The sequence below is a fragment of the Lemur catta genome, chromosome 5 (genome assembly GCF_020740605.2).
Source record: "Lemur catta isolate mLemCat1 chromosome 5, mLemCat1.pri, whole genome shotgun sequence".
Lineage (NCBI taxonomy): Eukaryota > Metazoa > Chordata > Mammalia > Primates > Lemuridae > Lemur > Lemur catta.
In genome coordinates this window covers 61,298,021-61,321,853 of record NC_059132.1, presented here as the reverse complement: position 1 = coordinate 61,321,853, position 23,833 = coordinate 61,298,021, and positions in this window count along the sequence as shown.

Sequence of the window (23,833 nt, the reverse complement as noted above, 5' to 3'; positions counted from 1 at the left end):
GTTAGTTTTACTTAGTTTGATTAACTGTGAAGAGACATTTTTTGATGTGTTATATCATTTACAGTTCTTTATAAATTGCCTATTCTCTGTCCACAAAAGTAAAAATAGAGCTACATATTTAATTTAAAAATTTCCAATAGTCACATTAAAAAGAATACAAATAAATATGAGAAATTAATTTTAGTAATATAGTTTATTTAACAGAATTATCACATTTTAACATGTAATCAAATAAAATTACTAATGAGAAATTAAAATTTTTTCATATTAAGTCTTAGAAGTCTATTGTACATTTGACACTTGTAATATATCTCAGTTAGGACTAGTCACATTTGAAGTGCTCAGCAATCCCATGTATCTAATGAACACCTTCTTGGACAGGGGCAACCCTAAAAGGGTCATCTAATCTTTTCTTAGAGTTTCCATCTCCAGGTGTATTTCTAAGTTAATAAAATTGATTTAGAAATGTCAAAAAAGGAACAGGAAAATAGAGTCAATTTCTGCTGGGTGTGAGTCTAGGATTCACTTACCTGATCCATGCTTCTATTTTTCCAAATAGAGGTAAGAATAGATTCTTCTGTAAGTAGTAAGGAATAGAAAGAGGAGAGCTACCCAGCACAGGAAATTGAAGATGGAATCAATGCCACACAACGTCAAACTTGTACTCACTCATAGAACACTGAGACCTCTCAAAGCAAAGAGATATTAATAGTTGGGCAACATCTTTAGTACACAGAGAAGTTCAACTGTCCCAAATCTAACTGGGGAGTGAGGAAGGTCTTTAACATTATCTTTTAAACATAATCCATCCTCTAACAAAACCATTTGGACTTACATGCAGAAATAACTTTTACTTGTTTTGAATCACAGCTATGATTAAAATTCTTAATTTTACCCATCCACTTTGTAACATTTCTTAATCCTTCCCATCCACTTTGTAATATTTCAGTAAAATTCCTGCTGCACTCTTTATCTATAAAGAGACATGGTGTGGCTCTGTTGCCCGGGATAGAGCATAGTAGCACAATCATAGCTCATTGGAGCATTGAACTCTGGGGCTTTAATCAATCCTCCAGCCTCAGCCTCCCATGTCGCTGGGGCTACAGGCATGAGCCACCACACTTGGCTAATTTAAAAAAAAAATTTTAAAGACAGAGGTCTCATGTTGCTCAGGCTGGTCTTGAATATCTGGCTCAAGTGATCTTCTTACCTTGGCCTCCAAAGTGCTAGGATTACTCATGTGAGCCAATATGCCTTCCAAGGCTCTTCATATTTTTAAAAATAATAAAATCATTTTTGTTGAATGCAACATGACCATGTACTACATTTGAAGTCTCTCTCCCTTTCTCTTTCTCTTTCTGTGTATATACACACACAGTATAAAATCTCTATGTACATTAATATATTTATATGTTGGCTTATATATGAATAAAATAATTACAAATGTATATCTCTAGCTCTCTATATATATGTATGTCTTTCTGTGAATACATAGACATACATATGTAATATCCTCCTTAGTCATGTAACAGTTATGATGCTTATAGGTTAAATATTAAAATGATAAATTATAGAAATTAAGCATTGTATCATTTACTTACATGAGAAATAATATGTTTCCTCAGCATCGACTAAATTTTCTTTTGAGGAAAATGTTGCTGCCTTGAAGTTCTGGGGAAACTTTTTCTGACTGAGGAGAAGGGACACATCCCTAAAGACAGTACCTTGAGCTGTGCTGGCCGTGGCTTAAGGTCCTTGATGTGCTGGCCGAAGCACGGGGCATAAACAGGTGATAGCTTGGACACAACTGCTGATTCTTGAATCTCCGGATTTTCTGGGGAGATCTGTCCCTGCCTCTGCTCCTGTTTGTGAAACCGTGGCCATCTGAGGCAGTTTATTGAATGTCAGATGTGGCAGTTGTCACTTTCCTTTGCCCAGATTGGAGAGATCCTTGTAATCTCAGGAACGTTAGTTTAGAGGCTCTGTCTGGGCCTGGAATTCTCCCATTACTGATTTTCCTCTCAGGCACCAAGTCCAAGCCTAAGCCCAAGTTTCTTTTCTCAGCTCTCGTCAATGGTGGTCATAAGCTCCTGACATTCAGTCCCCCACTGTGGGGAAAGACAGCTCTGCATCCTTTTGGGCTTGGGCTCTGCACAGAGGCTGACGTCAGCTTGGTTTCCTGACTGGAGCTTCCTTTCCTGTGCCTTTTTTCCTTGTATGAAGCCACTGAAAAAGCCCCTCCATCCATTTTCCAGTGCAACTTCCTTGAGAAGCCTGTCCCTTCTGAGGCAGAACTAAAGGAACTTTCTTACAATATAGCTGCTAATCCCCTGGCATGGACCAGGGGTTCTTTTCTTTAGTTTGAGGAAATTTGCAACCTTGCATCACCTCCTCCATGTTTGCCTGCTTTGGGTCCTCTAGGGTCCTTTCTCATTTGAACTGGGGCTAAATTATTGTCCTTACTTTTCCCTGAGGCCTGGAGCTTAGGGATCTGGAGCGCCAGCTGCCCCAGGCTGCTCCCTGTGCACCATGCAGACTCCAGCATCTGGAAAGCTGATGTGTCTTCACTAGGCATGTCACTTCCCTGGGATGGGACTCCAGGGGATTAGGAGTCAAGCTGCCTGAGGCAAGCGGCTGTCAGTGGGACAGCCCTGAGGCTGGTTCCAAGGCTAGATCTTCAATTTGACTTATCAGCAGGCTGCTCTTTAGGGTATGATTGTGCTGGTTCTTGGGCAACAAATATTCTCAGTGGTGGAGGGCATTCTTCTGTCACTACAGAGGCTGTGCAGATCCAAAATGGCTCGTGGAAGTTTCCAGCTCACTGGATCCCATGGTATCTCTTGATGGTGATTGAAGAATGAGGATTCCTCAGTCTGATTCTCTCACTGGACTCTGCTCCTTGAGGGAGTTCCTAAATCCATATGGAATATCCTTTTTGTCAGTGTATTGCAGTTCCACAGCTGAATTCTCTTGTGGCTCTACTCTCCTTTTGTCCCTTGGTGCAATTTCTGTCATTGCTCAACTTGTCATCTCTGGACTTGATCTATTGGTCACCAGTACAGTTCTGTTTACCCAAGAATCTCCATGGCGCCAGCTGCAAAGGGCTGAAAAGTTGGTTTGATATCCTTCCTAGACTGAGTAGCCTCTGGGAGCTCAAGATCAATATCAAAGGGTGACTATCTGGGCTAATGTATTTACAAGTGAGAGGCCAGAAAGAAGACTATCCAGGATGGGAACAAAATTTGGGGGAAGGATGATCATCAACTCTCCTTGACTTGCCTAAAGGTTTCTTCCAAGAAGCCAGGCACCTTTGTCTATGAAATCAGTCCCAGAATATAGGTCACTGGGAAAGGCAGACTGGGAAGGGCCCCTGATTGAGTGTTTCTCAATTTAAAGATGCAAATTGGTTAAAGAACCTTAAGAGGTAGGATCCATGTCTTTCTCACTTGACCTTATAATTAATATAAACTTCTAGCACTTGTCAAGTACTTGAATTAAGAAAGAAAAGCTCCCAAGAGATATCCAGGAGATACTCCCAACCCATCAAAGGTATCGGAATTCTGGTTTCCAAGTGCATATGGGACTTCCCAGAAGCCAACAGTGTATAAATGGCAGCAATCCATGAACAACACATACATGTATAAATGCTATCCTGATTGATCTGCCCCAATTTATTATCTATGTGTACTCTTAGGCTTTTTTCTAATTGTTTCTGATCTAGGCACTTTCTTGAGCTCTTTGATAAGAAATTCCCTGGGTAGCTCACTAAGTCTTCAGTCTTTGTCTCTTTCTCAGAATCACCCCCCGGACCATTCTCTGACTGGCTTTCTGAGGTTATCTTTCAGTTGTCTCTGCAGGCTCTTCCCCAGACACTGCCCTAGAACATTTCCCAACTGAAACTTTGCTTGGCCTTTTGGATGGGAGCTTCCTAGATGCCTCCGTCTGATCTTCCTTAGATCCTTGCTGCCTTGGCCTTTCAACACAGGGACCCATGAGCATCTTTTTTTGCCTTTTGGCTGAGCTCAGTGCTTATGGGAGGATCTCCAGGAAAGATAGACTGGAGCAGAGGCCTGGTGGGCCACATTTTGGGGGGGAAGGGTCAAAGCTGGAGGACAAAAGGTTCCTCAAGATCTTTGGAACACAGATGGTAAACCTCACAAACTTTCCAGCGTTTTTGTAGCAAGTGCCATTCCCGTTGTTGAATTTTAATCAAGAGTAGGGATTGTATCTCATTCTGGGCTCTAGAGAAGGATACAACACAGACTAAAATTTGGGTTGGAGGAGGAGGTAGTAGGAGAGGTAAAAAGAATTAAAGTTGAGCCTGGAATTGAATTGGAGCCTGAGGTAGGGACTGAGAACAGGGAGAGCAAAAGACATCCTCAGAGATTGCGAACATAGCACCTCTTGGAAAAGGTAAACTAAGATAAACATTGGGACAACTTAGGGTTGAAGAGACTGAAATTTACTTTTAATGGTCAGCTTTAGCGGCCTTTGGAAGCATTTTCCTCTGAATTGACACTGAAAGACAAAAAAAGGGGTAGGAAGGGGTTGGGACCCCATTCTCACTTTTTCTCTCTAGCCAAGTAGAGACACCCATTTTTCACATGACTTTCCACAATATGAAAGGGTCTCTGTATTTCCTGTAATTCATTTTAAGAGTGAATAAAATATTTTCTATTCTATTCTTTTCTTTTTCTTTCTTTCTTTTTTTTTTGCAAAACTCAAAGAAGGATGTCTTTGCAAGATCATTATTTGATTTTTTTTTCAGCTAATAGGCTTCTGTTATTGAAGGGCACAGACCCTCAGGCCTGCAGGTCTCAGCATGTGCATCAGGTGGTATTCTGCTTGTGGAGGACAGAGCTAGAGCTCTGGCATCTTCCCAGATGCTTCCACAGGCTCAGCTCTACTCCAGTGTTCAGCCATAACACAGCAGGAAGGCTCGCCCTGGGGACACCCGAAATGGGAGAGTTCCTGATGAGTAAGCATCGAAGGACTCTGTTCTCTTCTAGGTACCCTTAAATTCCCCTAAAAATTCAATCCATAGCTTCTAACTCACTATGTTTGGAACTTGACCCTGAAGCTCTTTACTACATCTAGGTACATGATCTGTTGGTTTTGAATAGGACTCTGATCCCTACTCTTTGCTCTTTCCCAGAAATTTACACTCCAGCTTCTTTGCCTTCAGCTCCAGCTTCCACATATAGCATATTTTTGTTGGAGTCAACCCAAGGATAGATTCAGTACCCATTTAATTCCCCCCAAAAGAATCCATATTGATGGAAAAGAACTAGTAAGAAATGTATTAATGACATTTCCTAAAACACTGTAAGGCTGAAAAAGAAAGAGACAGGGATGTAGAAAACATCACTGTAAACGACTTAAAAATCCCTTTTAGTATTTCTTATCTGGCAAAGTCCTTTTAGGGTTAGCTGTTCTTGAGAATTTCACAGTCCAACCCTGCACATATGAAGGGACTTACCTCATTCGTCCTCACTTGTTTCTCCAAAGTCATCGTATCTGATGTTTAGATTTCGTCTCCGTTGATTGAACAGAGCTAGCTACTCAGCCCTGCCGGGTCTCTACTTCAACTTGCACTCAACTGTCCTCCCTTGAGAAGAGGATCTTCTTTTTCCCTGTAGATTTATTTTTTTTTACTCTTACACATTTTTTGTAACTTTACTAAGATATAAGTTATATATCACAAAACGCATGTTTTTAAAGTGTACGATTCAGTGGGTTTTAATATATGTATAGAGTTGCACAAATTTCTCTTTTTAAAACATAATCTAACCTCTTTTGATAGTAGTTAGAATCATATATACCAACATAGACAATATATTTTTTTTTGTTTCAAATCACACCTATGGTTACTCTATAAAAGATTTGCTGATTTTACCCATCTACTTTCTTTTTATAGAAATTCCTATTGACTTTTCTATAGTATTAAAAATGATTTATGATATCATTTCCATTGATGGCTTTCATGTATCTGTTTTATCTCTCTGTATCAACCAGTCATATAACAGAGTTGTGGTACTTACAGCTTCTTTATTAAGGTTATAAACTGTTGAAATTAAACACAGTATCATTTTCTTACATTTCCCTTACTCTGGGGCACCTTCCTACCCGATGATGAGGCTTTATCAGATCTCACAGCTCCTTTGCTTGCCTGTTTTCTACATCAACAGCTACGAGATAGTCTCCCACATCCTTGAGATGTACGCTTCAAGTCCACACTGCCCCTCTCTGCTCTTGTTTGACTCAGGAGTTCCCTGTATTCTGAGAAATCTCTCTACATGCAGATCTTATATCTCTGCTAACATCCTTTACAGAGTGGTTACGCACCTAACTGGTGCTAAAGGTCCCAGGATTCACAGAGGTAAAAACATCCTACAAACTTGATGCAAAAATCAGTTCCAGGAAAGAATTTCCAGGTGAGGAAAAGAAGCTGCAAAAAAATGGCTCATCAATATATTCTCAAAAAATGTTACTATCATAAAGAAAAGACTGAGAAAGACTGACATTAAAGGACATTAAAAATAAAATGGCAATTAAATACAATATGTGATTCTAGACCTGCACTGCCCCGTATGGCAGCAGTTGGCCATATGTGGCTATGTAAGTTGATATTAATTGAAATTAAACATAATTAAAAATTTAATTTCTCAGTTATACTAGCCACATTTAAAATGCTCGTTATCTGTTTATGGCTAGTCGTTACTGTATTGGACAGGGCAGATCTGTTCACATATTTTGCACTTTCATTCTTGGATCATGTGGTCCTTTTGGATGGTCTTCAATGCCAGTTACATAATAAACACTTTAGTAACATATCATTACAGCTAAAATACCTATTGTGGCTAAACCTATATTTATTTCTTTATCTATTAAATTTGCAAAGTTTATTCTTATAAATCTTTGATACAGGAATGGCTACATTTGTTTCAATTTTCTGTGAATAATGAAACTGAGGGATTCAAAACACTGGGTTTTTATGGCTCTAAAATACAATTTTGTACAGAAGTTCACTAACAAAAACTCTTACTTCAAACAGTGAAAATAAATGGCTAATAAGGAGAATTAATATCACCACAAATTCAACAGTTTTATTGGGATTTGGAAATTATGGTTTATCAACAAAAGATTATTAGTTTTCTAATATTTAAACTCTTTTGAAATTCTTAAAGTACATGAATGTCTTCAGAATAGCAATTTTTGTGGAATGATCTTGTTTTAGCAAGAAAACCAAGATGTGTACTTAACAAAAAAGTTGGAAACATTCTTTTTTAGGACGAACGTCTTGTCTATGAGCTTTGCTTCTCATTAATAAGCAGCATTGTGCTCAATATTTGCTGTGCATAGAAGACCATGATAATATTGGGTTAGTAAAGAACATAAATTGCTTAATTTTGAAAAGTAATCCTTTTGCTCTTATGATCTATACTTCAGATTCAAGCCCAGTGCATATTCCCAGCTTTTGGGAACAGCAAAATCATTTATCCAAAAAACATTTTTTAAAAATGTTTGGAGGCACTGGAGAAAAACTCAAACAAATAAAAAAATTAAACCAGTGTTGGTTTGGGTTTCAGTGTCAGTTAATGCAATCTTTAAGGTTATTACTCTTCAGTGTTGGTTAATGTAATTTTAAAGACTGTCACTTGTTTGGTTTTCTGGGAGTTTCCTGGGTAATGACCAAATATGCTCCGAGGAAAGGAAGGGGCCTCTGCTATTCTCCATTATTGGGGTAATATGTTATCCTGGTACAGCAATCAACTAGCCTTGATCCAGCTCTGATTAAACAAACTTTTTAGGGAATTCAAACTGCCACAAATTATGGATTTCAATTTATAAAATATGATTGGTAATATGAAGAAGAATGCATTAATCAATATCTTGAAGTCGACTAGATTTATTTTTGATGCTGTACAGATTTCAAGAAAGGAATGAATAGATTACAGTGTTGATTTTGCATTTTTTGTTGCTGTTGGGTACCTAGCATTATGCCTACCATATAATATCTGCTCACTAAATGTTGAATGAGTAAATAAATTAATGAATTTTTAAAAGTTTGTTTTTCATTATGAAAAATATGCTCAAATCTAATATGCCTCTAGTAGCAATTTCAGCAAAATACCACACGACGGGGTTGCTATTCTATGAACAAAGACTTTTAAAAAGAAAATGCCCTTGATGCATTCCGGGATAGGGTGAAATAATTTAGGAATAGGGGAAAAAATGAAAAGTTCTCAGAAAAGACTACTTTCCTTTTTAGGCTAAATATTGTATAATTTTTTTTTAAGCAGATGCATTTATAAAAAAAAAACTAGAGCATTAACTCTCAACTTTGAATAATATCTAAATTACTCAAGGAGTTTAAAAAAACTGACAGATCCTTTTATTTCACCTTGAATTTTCTTAGAAGTGTTTAGGGTGGGTAGGAGGATTCATACTGAAAAGCAAACAAAAAAACCTTGAACCACCTCAATTGATTCTCATTCTCAGCTAGAATGGAAACTCTAACGGGACATATTATTAAATTTTCTTTTAAAAAGTGAGGAGTGGTTTGATATCAAAAGAAGGAGATTTCTGACAAGATGAGAGACAAGAAAGAGATAGTCAAAGCAAATGTGGTAATTCAGAAGTAACACAACTGGGGGACCATTTAGAGTATGGAAATCTGTTTTATAACTGTCCATGGTCTCTATAATTATTTTAATGCACACTACAGTCATTGATATTCATAATGATTCCACCTAGTGATTTGTTTCTGCAATATTTTATAATACATTCCCAAAGATCCCTATGAAAACTGAACTACCACCACTTAGAAAAGAAACACAAAAACCATCAGGGTCATCTTCTCTACTCCCAAAGCTATAATTTACCATGTAGCTTCTATGTCTTCTATTGTTCTAGTGAAACTTCTGGGATAAGTGGGTCTGCTTTCTACTTTGTAATATTTGTTTATACATCTCTGAATACTAAGGGTAGGGTCTATATCTAAATTGTCTTTTTTTTTTCTCTTTTTTCTTTTTTTTAACACAGTGTTTTGCTAAAAATAGACATTTGATTTGTTTGACTTCAAATTAAGCTCAGATAGTTGGAATATTCACTCATGGTTAATTATTCCAAAATATCTAAGAATTGAAGCTTATTTTATTACTTTATTATGTTTTGTTATAGGAAGAGCGGAAGAAATTTGTGTGGAGTGACTTTCCTAGAAGTTGTCTAGCTGGAATGTTTTACTTTGTGTCAGTGTTATGGCTCTATACATTGTCTATTTCTTGTCAGTCAAAAATAATGAAATGTCTTTAGAATACATCATATAAGTGTTTTATTTTATGAGTTGTGCATAACAGTAGATAAGCATTTCCAAAAGGTATCAGAGCAACTTGAAGTAAAAAAAGGGATAACTTCCTAAATATATGAAAAGCTACAAAAACCACATATGTGCCTCTAAACATTGCTTGTGATTGAATGGTATGTTAACCCTCCTAATAAAGATTAGGTACAGTATTTTGAGTTAAGGATCTACACCTAGAGAGAGAAGAGAATCCAAAATACGTATTTTCATGATGGTTTCCTCCCAGTTTTCTTCTAATGATGTTAAAGTTTCATGGAGATAGAAAATTCAGTCAGATTTAACTTTTGTTAAAAATTAGTCAGTGTGGGATTTATGCATGATTCATATTTTACTGTCATATTATTAGTGATGGAAAGAGACAATGAACATGGAACAGAAGAAAATCGTCCTTTTGGTTTATGATCATTTTTTTAGATAGCGCTGGGTAGTACATACATTTTAGGTTAATTCCACCAATCTATTATGTTGTAGACCTAAAATGTGACTAGTTCAAATGTTTTGTCTCATTATTTTTAATTAAATTCTGCTTCATGATAGTCAATTTGTCATGACCTCAATAAGCATAAGGCAAAAACGACAGTAGAGTTTTAATTTATTGCTTAAAATCAACACAGCTGAGAAGAAACTTGCTGTCATTTATTTCACTGACAATTTAAATAGAACATGAAGAAATACGTTTGGGAAAATTTATTGGATATATTGCCTAAGCTGATATACTATTGAAAGGATTTGCAATTATCTGCTAGGATTAACCAATTTTTAAATTGTAATTTACAAAATGCTAGTACGACATCTTTTTTCAAGTTGTGCTTCTTCATTTTCCTTTAGAACAATTCTCTTTGGCCTTCCATAATTTGTGACTTGAAGGTGGTCTTTTACCTTTTGTGCTACTTTGTTTAGAATTACTTCTTTACTAACTATACCCATCTGTTAGAACTCCCATTCTGGCTCCCTGAGAAAGTTGTTTAATATGCATTTGTATACATTTGTGTGTGTGTGTGTGTGTGTGTGTGTGTGTGTGTTTGGTGCCCTCAGAAAGTTGTATCAGAACTTAGAAACTCAGAATGCTTCTTTAATAAGCATTTGTATGCGTATATGTGTGTATGTAGTGTATGTGTATTTAAAATCACAAGAATGTAAAATAAATTACATTAAACAATGATATTGTCTGCAATTATCTTCAAATTGAAAATGTTGAGTCTCTGGAAGAATCAGGAGAGAAAAGAGTGAAAAAAAAATTTTTCTATGCCTTTGTTTTGACAAGCCCATTGTTAACATAATACTCAATGGTGACAAGCTGAAACCTTTTCCTGTAAGATTAGGAAGAGGACTAGGATCCCACTTTCACCACTTCTGGTCAACATTGTGTGGGAAGTCCCAGCTAGAGAAACTAGCAAGAAGAAGTAATAACAGGCATCCAACTTGGAAAGGAAGAAGTACAAATTATCTTTTTTCAGATGGCATGATCTTACATGTAGAAAACACTAAAGATGCTACCACGAATCTGTTAGAACTAACAAACAAATTCAGTAAAGTTGCAAGATACAAAATGAAAATACAAAAATCAGTTGCGTTTCTACACACTAATAGTGAATTATTCAAAGAGAAATTAAGAAAGTAATCCCATTTACAATATCATCAAAGAGAATAAAATACTTAGGAATTTATAACCAAAGAGGTGAAAGATCTGTACACTGAAAACTTTAAAACATTGATGAAAAAAAAATTAAAGAAAACACAAATAAATTAAAAGCTATCTCCTGTCCATGAATTTTAAGAATTAATATTGTTAAAATTTCCACACTATCCAAGGCAACTCAATGCAATCTCTAACAAAAATTCAATGACATTTTTTACAAAAGTAGCAAAAAAATTTTAAAATTCATATGGAACCACAAAACCCCCTGCATTGCCTAAGCAATATTGAACAAGAAGAACAAAGCTAGGGGCATCACATTTTCTAATTTCAAAATATATTACAATGCTACAGTAATCAAAATAGTAATGGTACTGCCATGAAAACAGACCTATAGACTAAATGAACAGAATAGATAACCCAGAAATAAATCCACACCTTCTATAGCCAAACGATTTTTGTCAAGGGTGCCAAGACTACAAAATGGGGAAAAGATAGTCTCTTTAATAAATGGTATTGAGAAAACTGGATATCCACATGAAGAGAATGAAATTGACCCTTGTCTCACACTATATACAAAAATCAACTCAAAAGTGACTAAGGATTTAAATGTATGACTTGCTTATAAAACTACTAGAAGAAAACATAGGGGAAAATCTTCTTGTCATTGATCTAGGCAATGATTTTTTGAATATGACCCCAAATTACAGCAACAAAAGCAAAAATACATAAGTGGGATTGCATCAAATTAAAAAGCTTTTACACAGCAAAAAAACAATCAGCCAAGTGAAGAGAAAACCTGTAGAATGGGAGAAAAGATTTGCAAATCATATATCTGATAAGGGATTAATAATTCAACATGTACAAGGAACTCAAACAACTCAATAGCAAAACAAAGCAACCAAAACAAAATACAAATAATCCAAATTTTAAAAATGGGCAAATGACCTGAATAAACATTTCTCCAAAGAAGAATAGAAATTACCAACAGACATATGAAAAAGGTGCTCAAGATTGCTAACCATTAGGAAAATATAAATCAAAACCACAATGATACATCATCTCATACCCATTAGGATGGCTGTTATCAAAAAGACAAAAGATAACAAGTATTGGTGAGGAGGTGGGGAAAAGAGAAGCCTTGTACACTGTTGGTAATTATGTAAATTGATACGGCTATTATATTAATAGTAAACAGTACAGAGGGTCCTCAAAAAATTTAAAATGAAACTACCATAAGATCCAGCAATCCTACTTCTGGCTGTATATCCAAAGGGCTATCTGCACCCCATATTTATTGCAGCATTACTCACAATAACCAAGCTATGTAAAGAACCTAAGAGTCCATAAATGGACAAAGAAAATAACTATATATATGCGTGTACACATATATATACACATATTTCTTCCACAGACTATAATTCAGCCTTAAAAAACAAGGAAATCCTGCCTTAAAGCAACACAGTTGAAACTGGAGAACATTATGCTCAGTGAAATGAACTGTTCACAAAAAGGCAAATACTGCATGGTCTCATTTACATGTGGAATCTAAAAATGTGAACTCATGAAAGCAGACGGTAGAATGGAGGTTGCCTGCCACTGGGGGCTGGCGAACATGGGGAGATATTGGCCAAGGGTACAAAGTTTCAGTCATGCACGATGAACGAGCCCTGAAGATCTAACATACAGCATGATGACTACAGTTAATAATACGGCACTGTAAACGTGAAATTTGCTAAGGGTGTAGATCTTAAGTGTTCTCCTCACACACAGAAAAGGTCACTGTGTGAGGTGATGGCTATGTTAACTAGCTTGATTGTGGTGATCACAATGTGTACATATATCAAAGCATCATTTTTGTACACCTTGAATTTATCCAATTTTTACTTGTCAATTATATGTGAATAAAGCTGGAGAAAAAGTGATTAAAAAGAAAACGTGATGGTGAGAAGAGAAAGCCCGTGGGTATCTTTCTTAAAAAGGAAAAGTTGGCTGGTCAGTCTATGGCTAGAAGCAGTCACCCACTTATGTGGTTCTGATTTGAAGGGTCTGTGAAAGCTTCTTCCCAACAAATAGCTTACTGCTCCGCTGCCTGTATTTAATATTTAAGCACTTACTGGCTGCAAGACAGTGTTACAATTGGTGAGTAGAACGGTTTTTTATAAAGACATGGAAACTGTATTTAAGGATACTAAATTTTAAAGCAATTATTGAGATAACAGAATTTTTAAAAAGTTAATTTCCCTGAGAATTTTTCTTTCTCTTTTGGAAGGAACTATCACTGTTTAAAAAAAAAAATACCTGCCTAAAACTTTAGGGATGAGATCTTGTGAACAAACATTAACAAATAAACAAGCTAAGCAATTGATAGAAATAAGTGAGAATTTGAATGTGGATAAAGAGAGCCCCAAGACAGAAGGGCATTACAGCGGTTAACTCAAGGACTTTTATCTAATATAAAATTTAATTGAACTTGCTTGTATTTCTAGAATAAAAAATTTAAAATCTCACCTTTTCACTAAGTCTTCAAGTCTGCTATATATTCCTATTTTTTGAAAGCTTTATTCATATGCATATGTTTGTAAATTTTAAAAAGCAGTTGTATTTCTGTGATGCACAAGTCATGAGCTATTTTAGTAGAGGGAGAACTCAGAACTATAGGTAAGGTGATGATGAGTAGATAAGTCTGGTTGAGAATTCATAGAAAACCTGGAGAGATAGTGTCTTTCCAAAGTGCCCGGAATGTGACCTTATTTAGTTCTTAATTATCAGATAGACTACAATTTATATTTGGGTGTTTATATTATGTATGTAGTTACTAAGATATATGAATACTACACTCTTTAATCAGGCACTTCACATATATTATCACTCCTTATTTTCAAAGTATCTTATGAAATAGATTTTGTTTCCCTTTTCAGACATATTTCAAACAGTTTGTTCAAAATCACACAGCTACTGACTCAGGTAGGAACCAAGTCTATCTGATTTCCAAGCCATTCTTTCCATTGTTCCAAATATATGCATTTACTTAGAGATAAAATTATGAAGTACATTTTGATTTATAATTTATACACAGCAGTGGATTTAAAAAACTCAAAAAAGTGTCTAGTGCAAGGCTTATAGGGAAGGGCTCGTTGGCACTGGAAGAGTCTTAGAAATGGAGGGGCTTGCCTGACACCTGCTGGAAAGGCACGCGGTCACGGAGCCCTGCAAGAATACTAGGAGCGATGGGGAGGAGAGGGTAACCAGGACATCAGGGCCTGAAAATCTGGAAGAGTACTGAAACTCAATTCATAATTTTGTCTAGGATCCAATGCTGCCTAGGTCTGACAGTTTATGGCATAATTCCTACTCTTGTCAAAGAATTGATGAACTGGGTGACCCTCTTGTCTCTGGAAGCCTTCAGTTGAATTCATAGTAGGAATGTGAACTGTAAAACGTAAGAGTTTTTTTTTTTTTTTAGTGTCATTTTTTTTTCTCTCCAAACTGACACAAAGGTCTGGGATGCAAAGGTCAGCCTTTATTGTAGCAGTAAAAATGTTCCTATTTGTCTTCAATTAGTTGGCTAAGAGACCTCGGGTAGTGATGAATGACTGCCCTTGAAAATAAGGAGCCTTTTGGGCTCCAGACTGTAGAGTCTAAGCTCATTTAGATGGACATGCCTTGGAGGTGATGCGTATAGGGCAGGGTCATGACTGCTCACAGACCCCGGAAAAGCCTCATGGCTTTTCAAATGAGTGTTGGTTTTAATGGACAATGAGAGAGGAGCATGCTTTGCAAGTATTCAGCTCATAGTGTTTCCAGGGTTCTGTCTTGGGAGAAGAAAGGAAAGATATAGAAAGAGGAGGCCACATATAAAATGATTGAGAAATTGTTCAAAATTAATTTGAAGGGCTAATTAAATGTAATTGGATGAATTGCCAGGCATGAATCAAAATGAGCTTTTCTTTGTCCTCCTTCTCTCTGAATCTCCTCAGACATTCTCCCCAACAATTTGGACTCCTCTTGTCTATTGCAGCTCATATGGTTGCTTATCATTTAATACTGTGCTCTCTTAGGCAGCCAGGCTCTGGGTTAAGCAATACTATAGCCATAGAATTACAAAATCATAATGGAGGGACCATGGGAAGCCATCCATTCACTTTGACCTAAACCATGGCAAAACGGATTATAGATTGCTTTTAACTTCAGATAAATTCAGTCAAATCTTATCAGATACTGATTTTCCTCTGCAGTAAGGCAAGGGCTTTGACCATTTGATCACCTAGGAATATAGTCAATATGTTTATATCATTATATTTGTACCTGCTACTCATTTCCCATGCACTTTTTATGTCTTTAACAGTTAAGGCCCTGCAGGCATGGATTATCATGGTTAATTTCCTCTGCACAACACATAATGAAGCAGTTTTTATGTACGCACTTATCTACAGAATGATAATATGGGAACACAAGTACCTTAGTGATTTGGAATAGTTCTCTCCACAATAATGTTATGTAAAAAAGAAACTATCCCAAAATTCAGAGACTTTTTTTTAATTTAAAATGAATAATTTATTCTAACTCTCCCATCTGCAGGCAGAGGGAGGTTGGCCGATCCAGCTGGGGTTGGCTAGCCTGGCCTCCATGCTGCTGGTGGGGTCAAGGCGACCCCAGAGGTCCCCCATTCTCTCTAGAACAAGAGGTGAGCCAGGACATGTGCCCTTCATAGTGGTGGCAGAATCGCAAGAGATCAAGCCAAACCATTCAAGCACATTTCTCCAACATTTTATTATAGACGTTTTCAAACATATTGAAAAGATGTAACAACTGGACAATGAATAGACATATATGCACTACCTAGACTCCACTCTTAATATTTTGCTATTTTGCTTTACCATACATATCTCCAACCCTGTATGTGTCTATCCATTAATATAGCTTGCTTATTTTTATATAAGTCAAAAGTAAGTTTTAGTAGTATATTTCACATCTAAACATGTGAGAATGCATATCATTATCAAGTATTTAGTGTTTGTTTACATTTAAGCACATTTTACATAGAGTGACATGCACAAATATTAGCATATCATTCTGAGTTTTAATATATGTAAATACTCTTGTAACATTCTCCTGTCAAGTTATAGGGCATCCTAAGGCCCGCAGAAAATTCCCTCATGCTACTTCACAGTACATCTTCATCTCTCAACCCCCAGAGGCAACCACTGTTCTGATTTTGTTTATGTATTAATAGTATAGTTTAGCTGTTCTAGAACTTCATGTACATGGACTCAGATACAGAAAATCAAGTGTGTTCAGTTTGTTTCACTGAGCACAATACTTTTAGCATTCTTATGTATTTGCATAATCAATAGTTTATAGTTATTGATGAATAGTATTAAATTGTATGAATATACCAGTGTATGTTCTCTCCCGTTGATGGATGCCTAAAGCTCTTTCTAGACTTAACTGTTTTGAAATAAAAAACTGCTAGGATATCATTCTCATAGACATCTTTTTGTGAACATATGCTTTTCTTCACTTAGGTAAATATGTAAGAGCAGAATTGCTGGTATGTTTATGTTATCGTTTAAAATATTTCTATAAACTCTTTGACATCCTTCTCTTCAAAAGAAAGACCCTAATTCCACCCTTCTTAACTGTGCTTTTAACAAATAGAAAATGGAAGAAGTGATGGTGCATGGTGTTGTAGTCAGTTCAGGCTGCTAGCACAGGATACCAAAGACTGCATGGCTTATAAACAACAGAAATTTATTTCTCACAGTTCTAGAGGCTGGAAGTCCAAGACCAGGGTGCCAGCATGGTCCAGTTCTAGTGCTGTACCTCTTTTGGGTTACAGACTGCCTGCTTCTCTTTGTATCCTAACATGGCAAAAAGAGAGCAAGAGAGTTCTTTGGTGGTCTCTTTTAATAATGGCACTAATCCCATTCATGAAGGCCCCACCCTCATGACCTAATTTTCTCCCAAAGACTCCACCTCCTAATACCATCACATTGGGCATTAAGATTTCAACATATGAATTTTTTTCTGGGGAGGGAACACATTCAGTCCATAACGCATGGTTTAGAGATTAAGTTATAAAAGGCATTGTGACTTTTTCCTTGCTCTCTCTCCACCCAGTATGACTGGGCTCTGGGGTCAGGCAGATCACCTGAGACTCACTGGACCCCTATGGCTCCTGCAGTCTGGCCCAGAGTTGGGAAATGTCTGTGTGGGGATGAGCAAGACAGAACCTGGGGGGCTGAGGCCCCCTGAGGTAGAGAAGCAATATGGCACCTGCCCTCTCTCTCTGGTCTGTGGGGCAGGAGGTGCCCTGGGGAGCTGGGAGCCTGCTGCCCTGTCTGCAAGAAGCTCTCTCATCCATAGTGGCAGCAGTATCAGGGCTTGTGTTGGCAGAAGGTCTCCCAGCAGCTTGGGAGCCCTCCAAACAGTCCAAGATGCAAGGGAGGCAGATGTGAACTGCTTCACCTACCCTTTTCGCTTGTCTCCAAGCCTCTCAGGGCTTAATCCCCACCAATGCCTTTCTCCTTTGAGTTCTGCTCTGCAACCTCTTCCTGTGGAGTCTCCTGTAGGTTCAGGCACCCTTCCTTCTGCCCCTCATTCCATCTATATTTGTCTGTCTGTTTTTTTTCTTTCATCTAAAACTTCTTACAGATACTCTGGCTGGTGGTGTCTCTGATCTGCCATCTTGCTCCTGTGAACTTGTGAAATCTTTTGATATTCTGGACAGTTTTTTAAGGCCTTCTGTACTGTATGTAAATGGTCTTTTATTGTTGTTTTCGTTCTTCAGATGGGATAATTTCTATTATTCTGTCTTTAAAGTCTTTCCTCCATTATCTACAATCTACTGGTAAGCTCATCGAGAGATTATTTTAGAGTTTTTTTATTTCTAAAATTTTCATAGTTTCTATTTCTCTGCTCGGATTTTCTATTTGTATATTCATTATGAACATAGTTTCTTTTACATTTTTGGATCTAGTTAAAATATCTTATTAAAATCTTTTTCTTTTAATATTTTCATCTGTGTCATCTTTGGATTGGTCACTACTGATTACCCTATCTATTGACTATGTATCACATTTTCTGTTTCCTCATAGGTCTAATAATTTTGGATTATAACCTGGATTTTGTGAATGATACATGGTAGATGTATCATTCTGGATATTTTTATTTTGTAACTGGCTGGACCCAAACTTCAGACACTGTCTTTTCTGACATAGAAATAAGCTAAAATCTCTCTTCAACTCTTATTCATAGTTTTGCTGCTTGCAACATTCCCTGTGCATGCATAGTTCAGGAGTTAGCCAGAAATTTTGGCAGAGTTTATATGCAGAATTAGGCCTTTACCTCTGGGGCTCTTTTCTTTCTTGGATTTGTTCCTTTACTTTTTAGTTACTCTGTTTTCTCTGAACTCTGTCCTCTGATTGTTTAAGCCCATGAAGACTAATGATTTTCTATCCGAAATTTAGCTGCCTGTGAGGTCTAACTGGGTCCTGCTCTCAGGGAGAAAAAGGCCATAAAAAGGAGAGATTCACTCAATTCCTTTGACTTCTTCCAAGTGTGGACTTCCTTTATGTTTCTTTCTTTCTCTTTTTTTTAAATCTACTTGTGTATGCTCTTCAGCATCTTCAAGGTGTTTAAAAAATATTTAGTCCAATATTTGTAGTTATCTATGAGAGGGTTAGTCCAATGGGAGATAATCTCCATTACTGGAATCTGGAAGCCAAATGCATTTTATGTCTCTACTTGCATTGTTACTTTAACACCTGTTTGGCCAAAGAAACTCTTATGTTGAAGGCCCAAATGAAAAGGCAAAGAAATATATTACACTGACCAGCAAGGCATGACAATGATCTGATTTAGAATACAATTACAAGAAGTAAAGAATTGGTGATGAATTACTATTAGCTGGTCAGATATCAAATATTTACAAAGGCGTCATATATATTGTGATTTGATGTCTTTCTTAGTAAAGAATCTTAAATGTTAATCTAACAACATATATATTAGCAATATTAGCAATTAATTGTACAGTATCCATCATAGTAAGCATATTTATTCAACAATTATCAAGTATTTACCATAGGCCAGAATTTATGTCAGATGCTGAGAATGCAGTGATAAAGCTTATAGTTTAATGAAGGAAACAGACATTAAAAATATTACAATGTGTTGGAATAAAATTTAAGATAATAAGCAGTGATTAGAGGAGATAATCAATACTTAGATACAATTAGATGCTTGCAGTGAATCCATATATCCAAAGTCTCTCTGGGTACAACCCCAGGTTTGAGAGGTAAAGATAATATTACATATAAATTAGTGAGTATTCCAGACCCAAAGCCATTTTTTCCCCTGGATGAAGGCTAAGAATGAAAGATGGAATCTTCAAAGAAAATTTACCTTGAGTCTGTGGCAATATGGTAGAGGAAAAATGGCTGCATGGTGCTATTGGACAGATAATGCTGAGACCCGCCCCCCCCCCCCCAACACATACAATGCGGTAATACTGGCAATATTTACAATTTCATATATTTTGGAGAGACTCTTAAGAAGTCTCTCAGCTTCTGGAGAGACTTCCCCAGATATTTAGCCACATTGATTAGGAGGGAGCTCAGAGTAGTTTGCATGAAATATGGGTAACAGCAGGAGATACAAGAGGTCTAGTAATTCCAGAAGAAGGAACCAATAAAATGAATTATTTCATCAAGAAGGTGAAGCAGATTTCTTCTACCACCAGTACCTGCATGTGAGATAAGTGCCCAGACAGCTAGATCACAAGCACAGGAGAAGAAGAATGAAGCAGAATACGACTGGGAATTTATTTAAAGTTATGGAGAACTGACTTTAGTTTGTCCGGATATTACTAGGCTAAGTTTGGAAATGACTTCAGTTTATCTGGATGTTACTAGACTCAGTTTTCTGAAATGAATTAAAAGGAAGCTCCAGAGGTAAGTCCAGTTCAATTGTTGAAACAATTAAAAAGTATTACATTTGATTTACAAATTTTTAAGGTATTATAGAAAGATGTTCATTGTATAGCACGATATGTGATGGTAAGCAAAGGCTCCTCTGAAGCAGAGACTGATAAACCAACTCAAGTAGTGAGTAGAGTTTGACTAGGTCAAGAGAGAGTTGGCACAGTACAGGCAGATGGGAAAGCGTGTGCAAAGGCGTTGATTCTGGATGTAGCTTTCTTCATGGGCAACCCCAAAGGTGGTCGGAGGCTCCAGATTTGTAATTGAGGGATGGGCTACATTAAGGAATTCAGCATTTGTTTTTGTCTTTTTTAGAATGTGGACCTGGCACTGATTATATTCAAGTGGATTGGAGATATGATTGAATTTTAATTTTAAGGAAATAATGCTGGCTCTTCTATGAAGAATGGACTGAAATTTGGGAGATGAGAGAGCTGGTTGCTTCATGAAAAATGGATTGAAGAGAGGGAAGAAAAATTACGGGGGAGACCAACTAGTAGGATATTTTTGTAGTCCAGGCAGCTGATGATGGTGTCTGGATATTTCTGGTTTAAACATTAGAAAAGCCCATAATAATTTTAAAAATGAAGATTAATATCTTTGCACGTGGTGGAGAGAACTTCAACTTTCAGCTTTTTTTTTTTTTTTAACAGCTAGGACTAATAGAGCTCCCATTCTCTTTCATTCATCCTTTGAATTTTCTTGCAAAATTATGATTCAGTTCATGATAGCAGTATACTAGAAGGAGCTTCATTATATGATGATGCATATGAAATTAGTGTAGTAATAAAGAAAATTTTTTATTTATTTTCTGCGAAGTTGGGGGTGTTTGGCTGAAATGTTACAACAGAGGGAGTGTTACTATTTTTTTTAACCAGAAAAAGACTTTATAAAAAATACTTTGGCATCAGAATTTTGAACTGAATTTGAACTTAGTGGAGTATGAATTTGTTTCCTCTTGATTATATGTGACTATATTTTTTTCCAAGAAAAACAATTTGAAAGCTTTAGAAAAAAGGTCCAAACCCTCTTAATATATCAAATAACCCTTACAAAACAATTCTTTGATTTTAAGTGTGAAAGTATTAGAAACATGGGGATTAAATTTCCTCTGGGACATTTCTACATGAATGGAAAAAGTGCTTAGTAAAAACACCTTTTGGGTTTTGTGTATTCCCAAAAGTATTTAAAAAGGAAAATGGGACTTAACAAATCCAAGAGCAGCTGAATTTTTACATCCTTTACACAGACATATTGTGTTACTCAATTTCTTTTCTTTTGCAGTTCCAGTTTGATCCTTTTAATATATTTGGCTTTTCTAAGTTTTGTCTACTGAGCTTTAGCTTTAGATGAATATTTTCAAATAAGAACAATAGGATAAGCAGAGGTAACTGGCAACAAAGATGCTCCTCTGCAGAATTTCTGAATTTAAGGTATCACATTCTCTCCCTGTTTATAATCACACTTCCTACATTAAATATGACTCTCTTTCAGTGAGGTCAAAGCTAGCTGTGGGCAAAATTGGGATAGAGTCAAAGTTTGTTGGCTATGAGTACAGCGGCCTTGCATAACATGCACCATGGAAGTATAGTTCCTTAATGAAGGATCAATGCTGATTCCCTGAGTTCCACTATTACTCAATGACTTTTTAAAAAATTCTGTATTAGTTTCCATGAAACATTTTCCTTTTAGAAAAAGTAAATGTTCATGAGGATGGAAACCAACAATTATTGAGTGTTCATTTTGTATAATACATGGAGCTGAGCACTTATATATATATTACTTTAAAATTCTTTCTGACCTGGTGAGATAATAATTAATTTCCCTTTTTTATAGATGAGCAAACAGCATCAAAGGGTTAATGTTCATAACCAGAAAATAATGGAACTGAGCTTTTAATTGTGTCTCTTCCATCTACTCTCACAATTGTTGCTCGTTTTACTTTTATGTTTTTTTTTTCTTTTTTTCTCCTATCACTTGAAGTTGGATTTTCCTAAGCACCTTTTCTTTGCTTTCTTCTAGGCATAGATTGCCCCTCTATGATAACCTCAATCCCACGTTTTCACATAATATCTCTGCTTAGATGACTCCTACGCATCTGTGCGTTTTTCCGTCATACCAATCTAAGTCAAATCCTTATCGAATTCAAATTTAATTTTACAAAACATTTATTTACATATATAGGTCACTTTGAAGAACTTTGAATTTTTAAAACAATATCTCCAAGGGGGATAGATAACATCTAACAGTAAGTAAGACTTTCAATAGAATGACTATAGTCAACATTAACTGATTTCACATTTTTAAATATCCAGAAGAGAATAATTCAAATGTTCCTAACATAAAGAGAAGATAAATATTTAAGGTGATGGATATCCTGATTATCCTGATTTGATTATTTAAAAGTACCTAATTATCACATGTACCCTTAAAATATGTACATCTAATATTTTTAATAAAAATAAATAAAAAATAAAAAGTGAAATAATAACATGGCCGTACACTCAGATTTTTGTGAAAGTTTGGCCATTTATCTGGCACACTATGAGTAGCAGATAGAAATCTTGTTAGAGCATATATGCTAAAATGTTGATATCACAATCTTATATAAAAGCATTTTACTTTTGGTGCCTAATGTAGAAAAATATCCTGAGATAAAAGCGTTCAGAATTTACACTTTCAATTTAACATTTGCCCCTTATATTGCATGTACACATGCATGCTTATATGCAAAGTGTATTTTGACCTCTTTCATTGAAACAGAGACTTACAGAGTGTATTTTTTCTGGCATGAAATTCTTTGGCAAGAGTACAGCTGGATTTTCCCTGCTTGCTGTATCTCCAATGAAACCAGCAGGAGAGAAAACCAGCTTATTTTCCCAGTTAGCATGCTTCCTTTTCAATATTTCAAATGTGTGGTCCCTTAAATAATCTCAAACTGAACTTTCATTATATTCATGAAATATTCAGTTTCTCTGCTGTACATGATTCTCACACACAAAAAGGTTCACTTATAAAAAATGTGTTTTGATTATGGGTTGTAATAAAATATCACATTATGATTATAAGAGCACTCACACCTCAGCCAGTGATAATAGAAACCATTGCACACCATGTGGTAAGCTTCACACATAACCACTCATAAAGCCAATCCTAAACCCTTGGGTAATTTGGTCAAACTTCTCTAAATATCTTCAGTGTCATATCACTGTTGTCATTCATTGTTAACTCCATTTATTAATGTAATAGATTCCTGAATATAATTTAATAATACCGTAAATAAATACTTAACATGAAATAATTTTTGAGGTGTTAATAGGAGTCGTGGATATACAGAAGACTCAAAATCATTTCACTTTTAGTCATCTAAATATTTACATTATTTTTAGGTTGGAGATAGCTTATTTAAGGCTGTCAGTTATCTTTTTTAAAATAAACTTTTTATTTTAAAATTATTTTAAATTTACATAAAAATCACAAAGATCAGATAGAGTGTTCCCTTATACTTCACATACAGTTTCCCTTATTATTAATATCTTACATTAGTATGATACATTTGGCAAATTAATGAACCTATGTTGATGCATTATTATTAAATAATGTCCATACTTTATTCAGGTTTTCTTAGTTTTCACCTAATGTCCTTTTCTTTTCCAGGAACCTCTCCAGGATACTACATTACACATAGACATCGTATATCCTTAGTAAACTCTTCGCTATGATTTTATCAATGTTTCCTTGGTTTTTATGACTGTAGCAGTTTTGAGGAGTACTGGTCAGGTATCTTGTAGAATCTTCCTCAATTGGAATTTACGTTGTCTTTTCCCCATGATTAGACTGGGTTATGGTTTT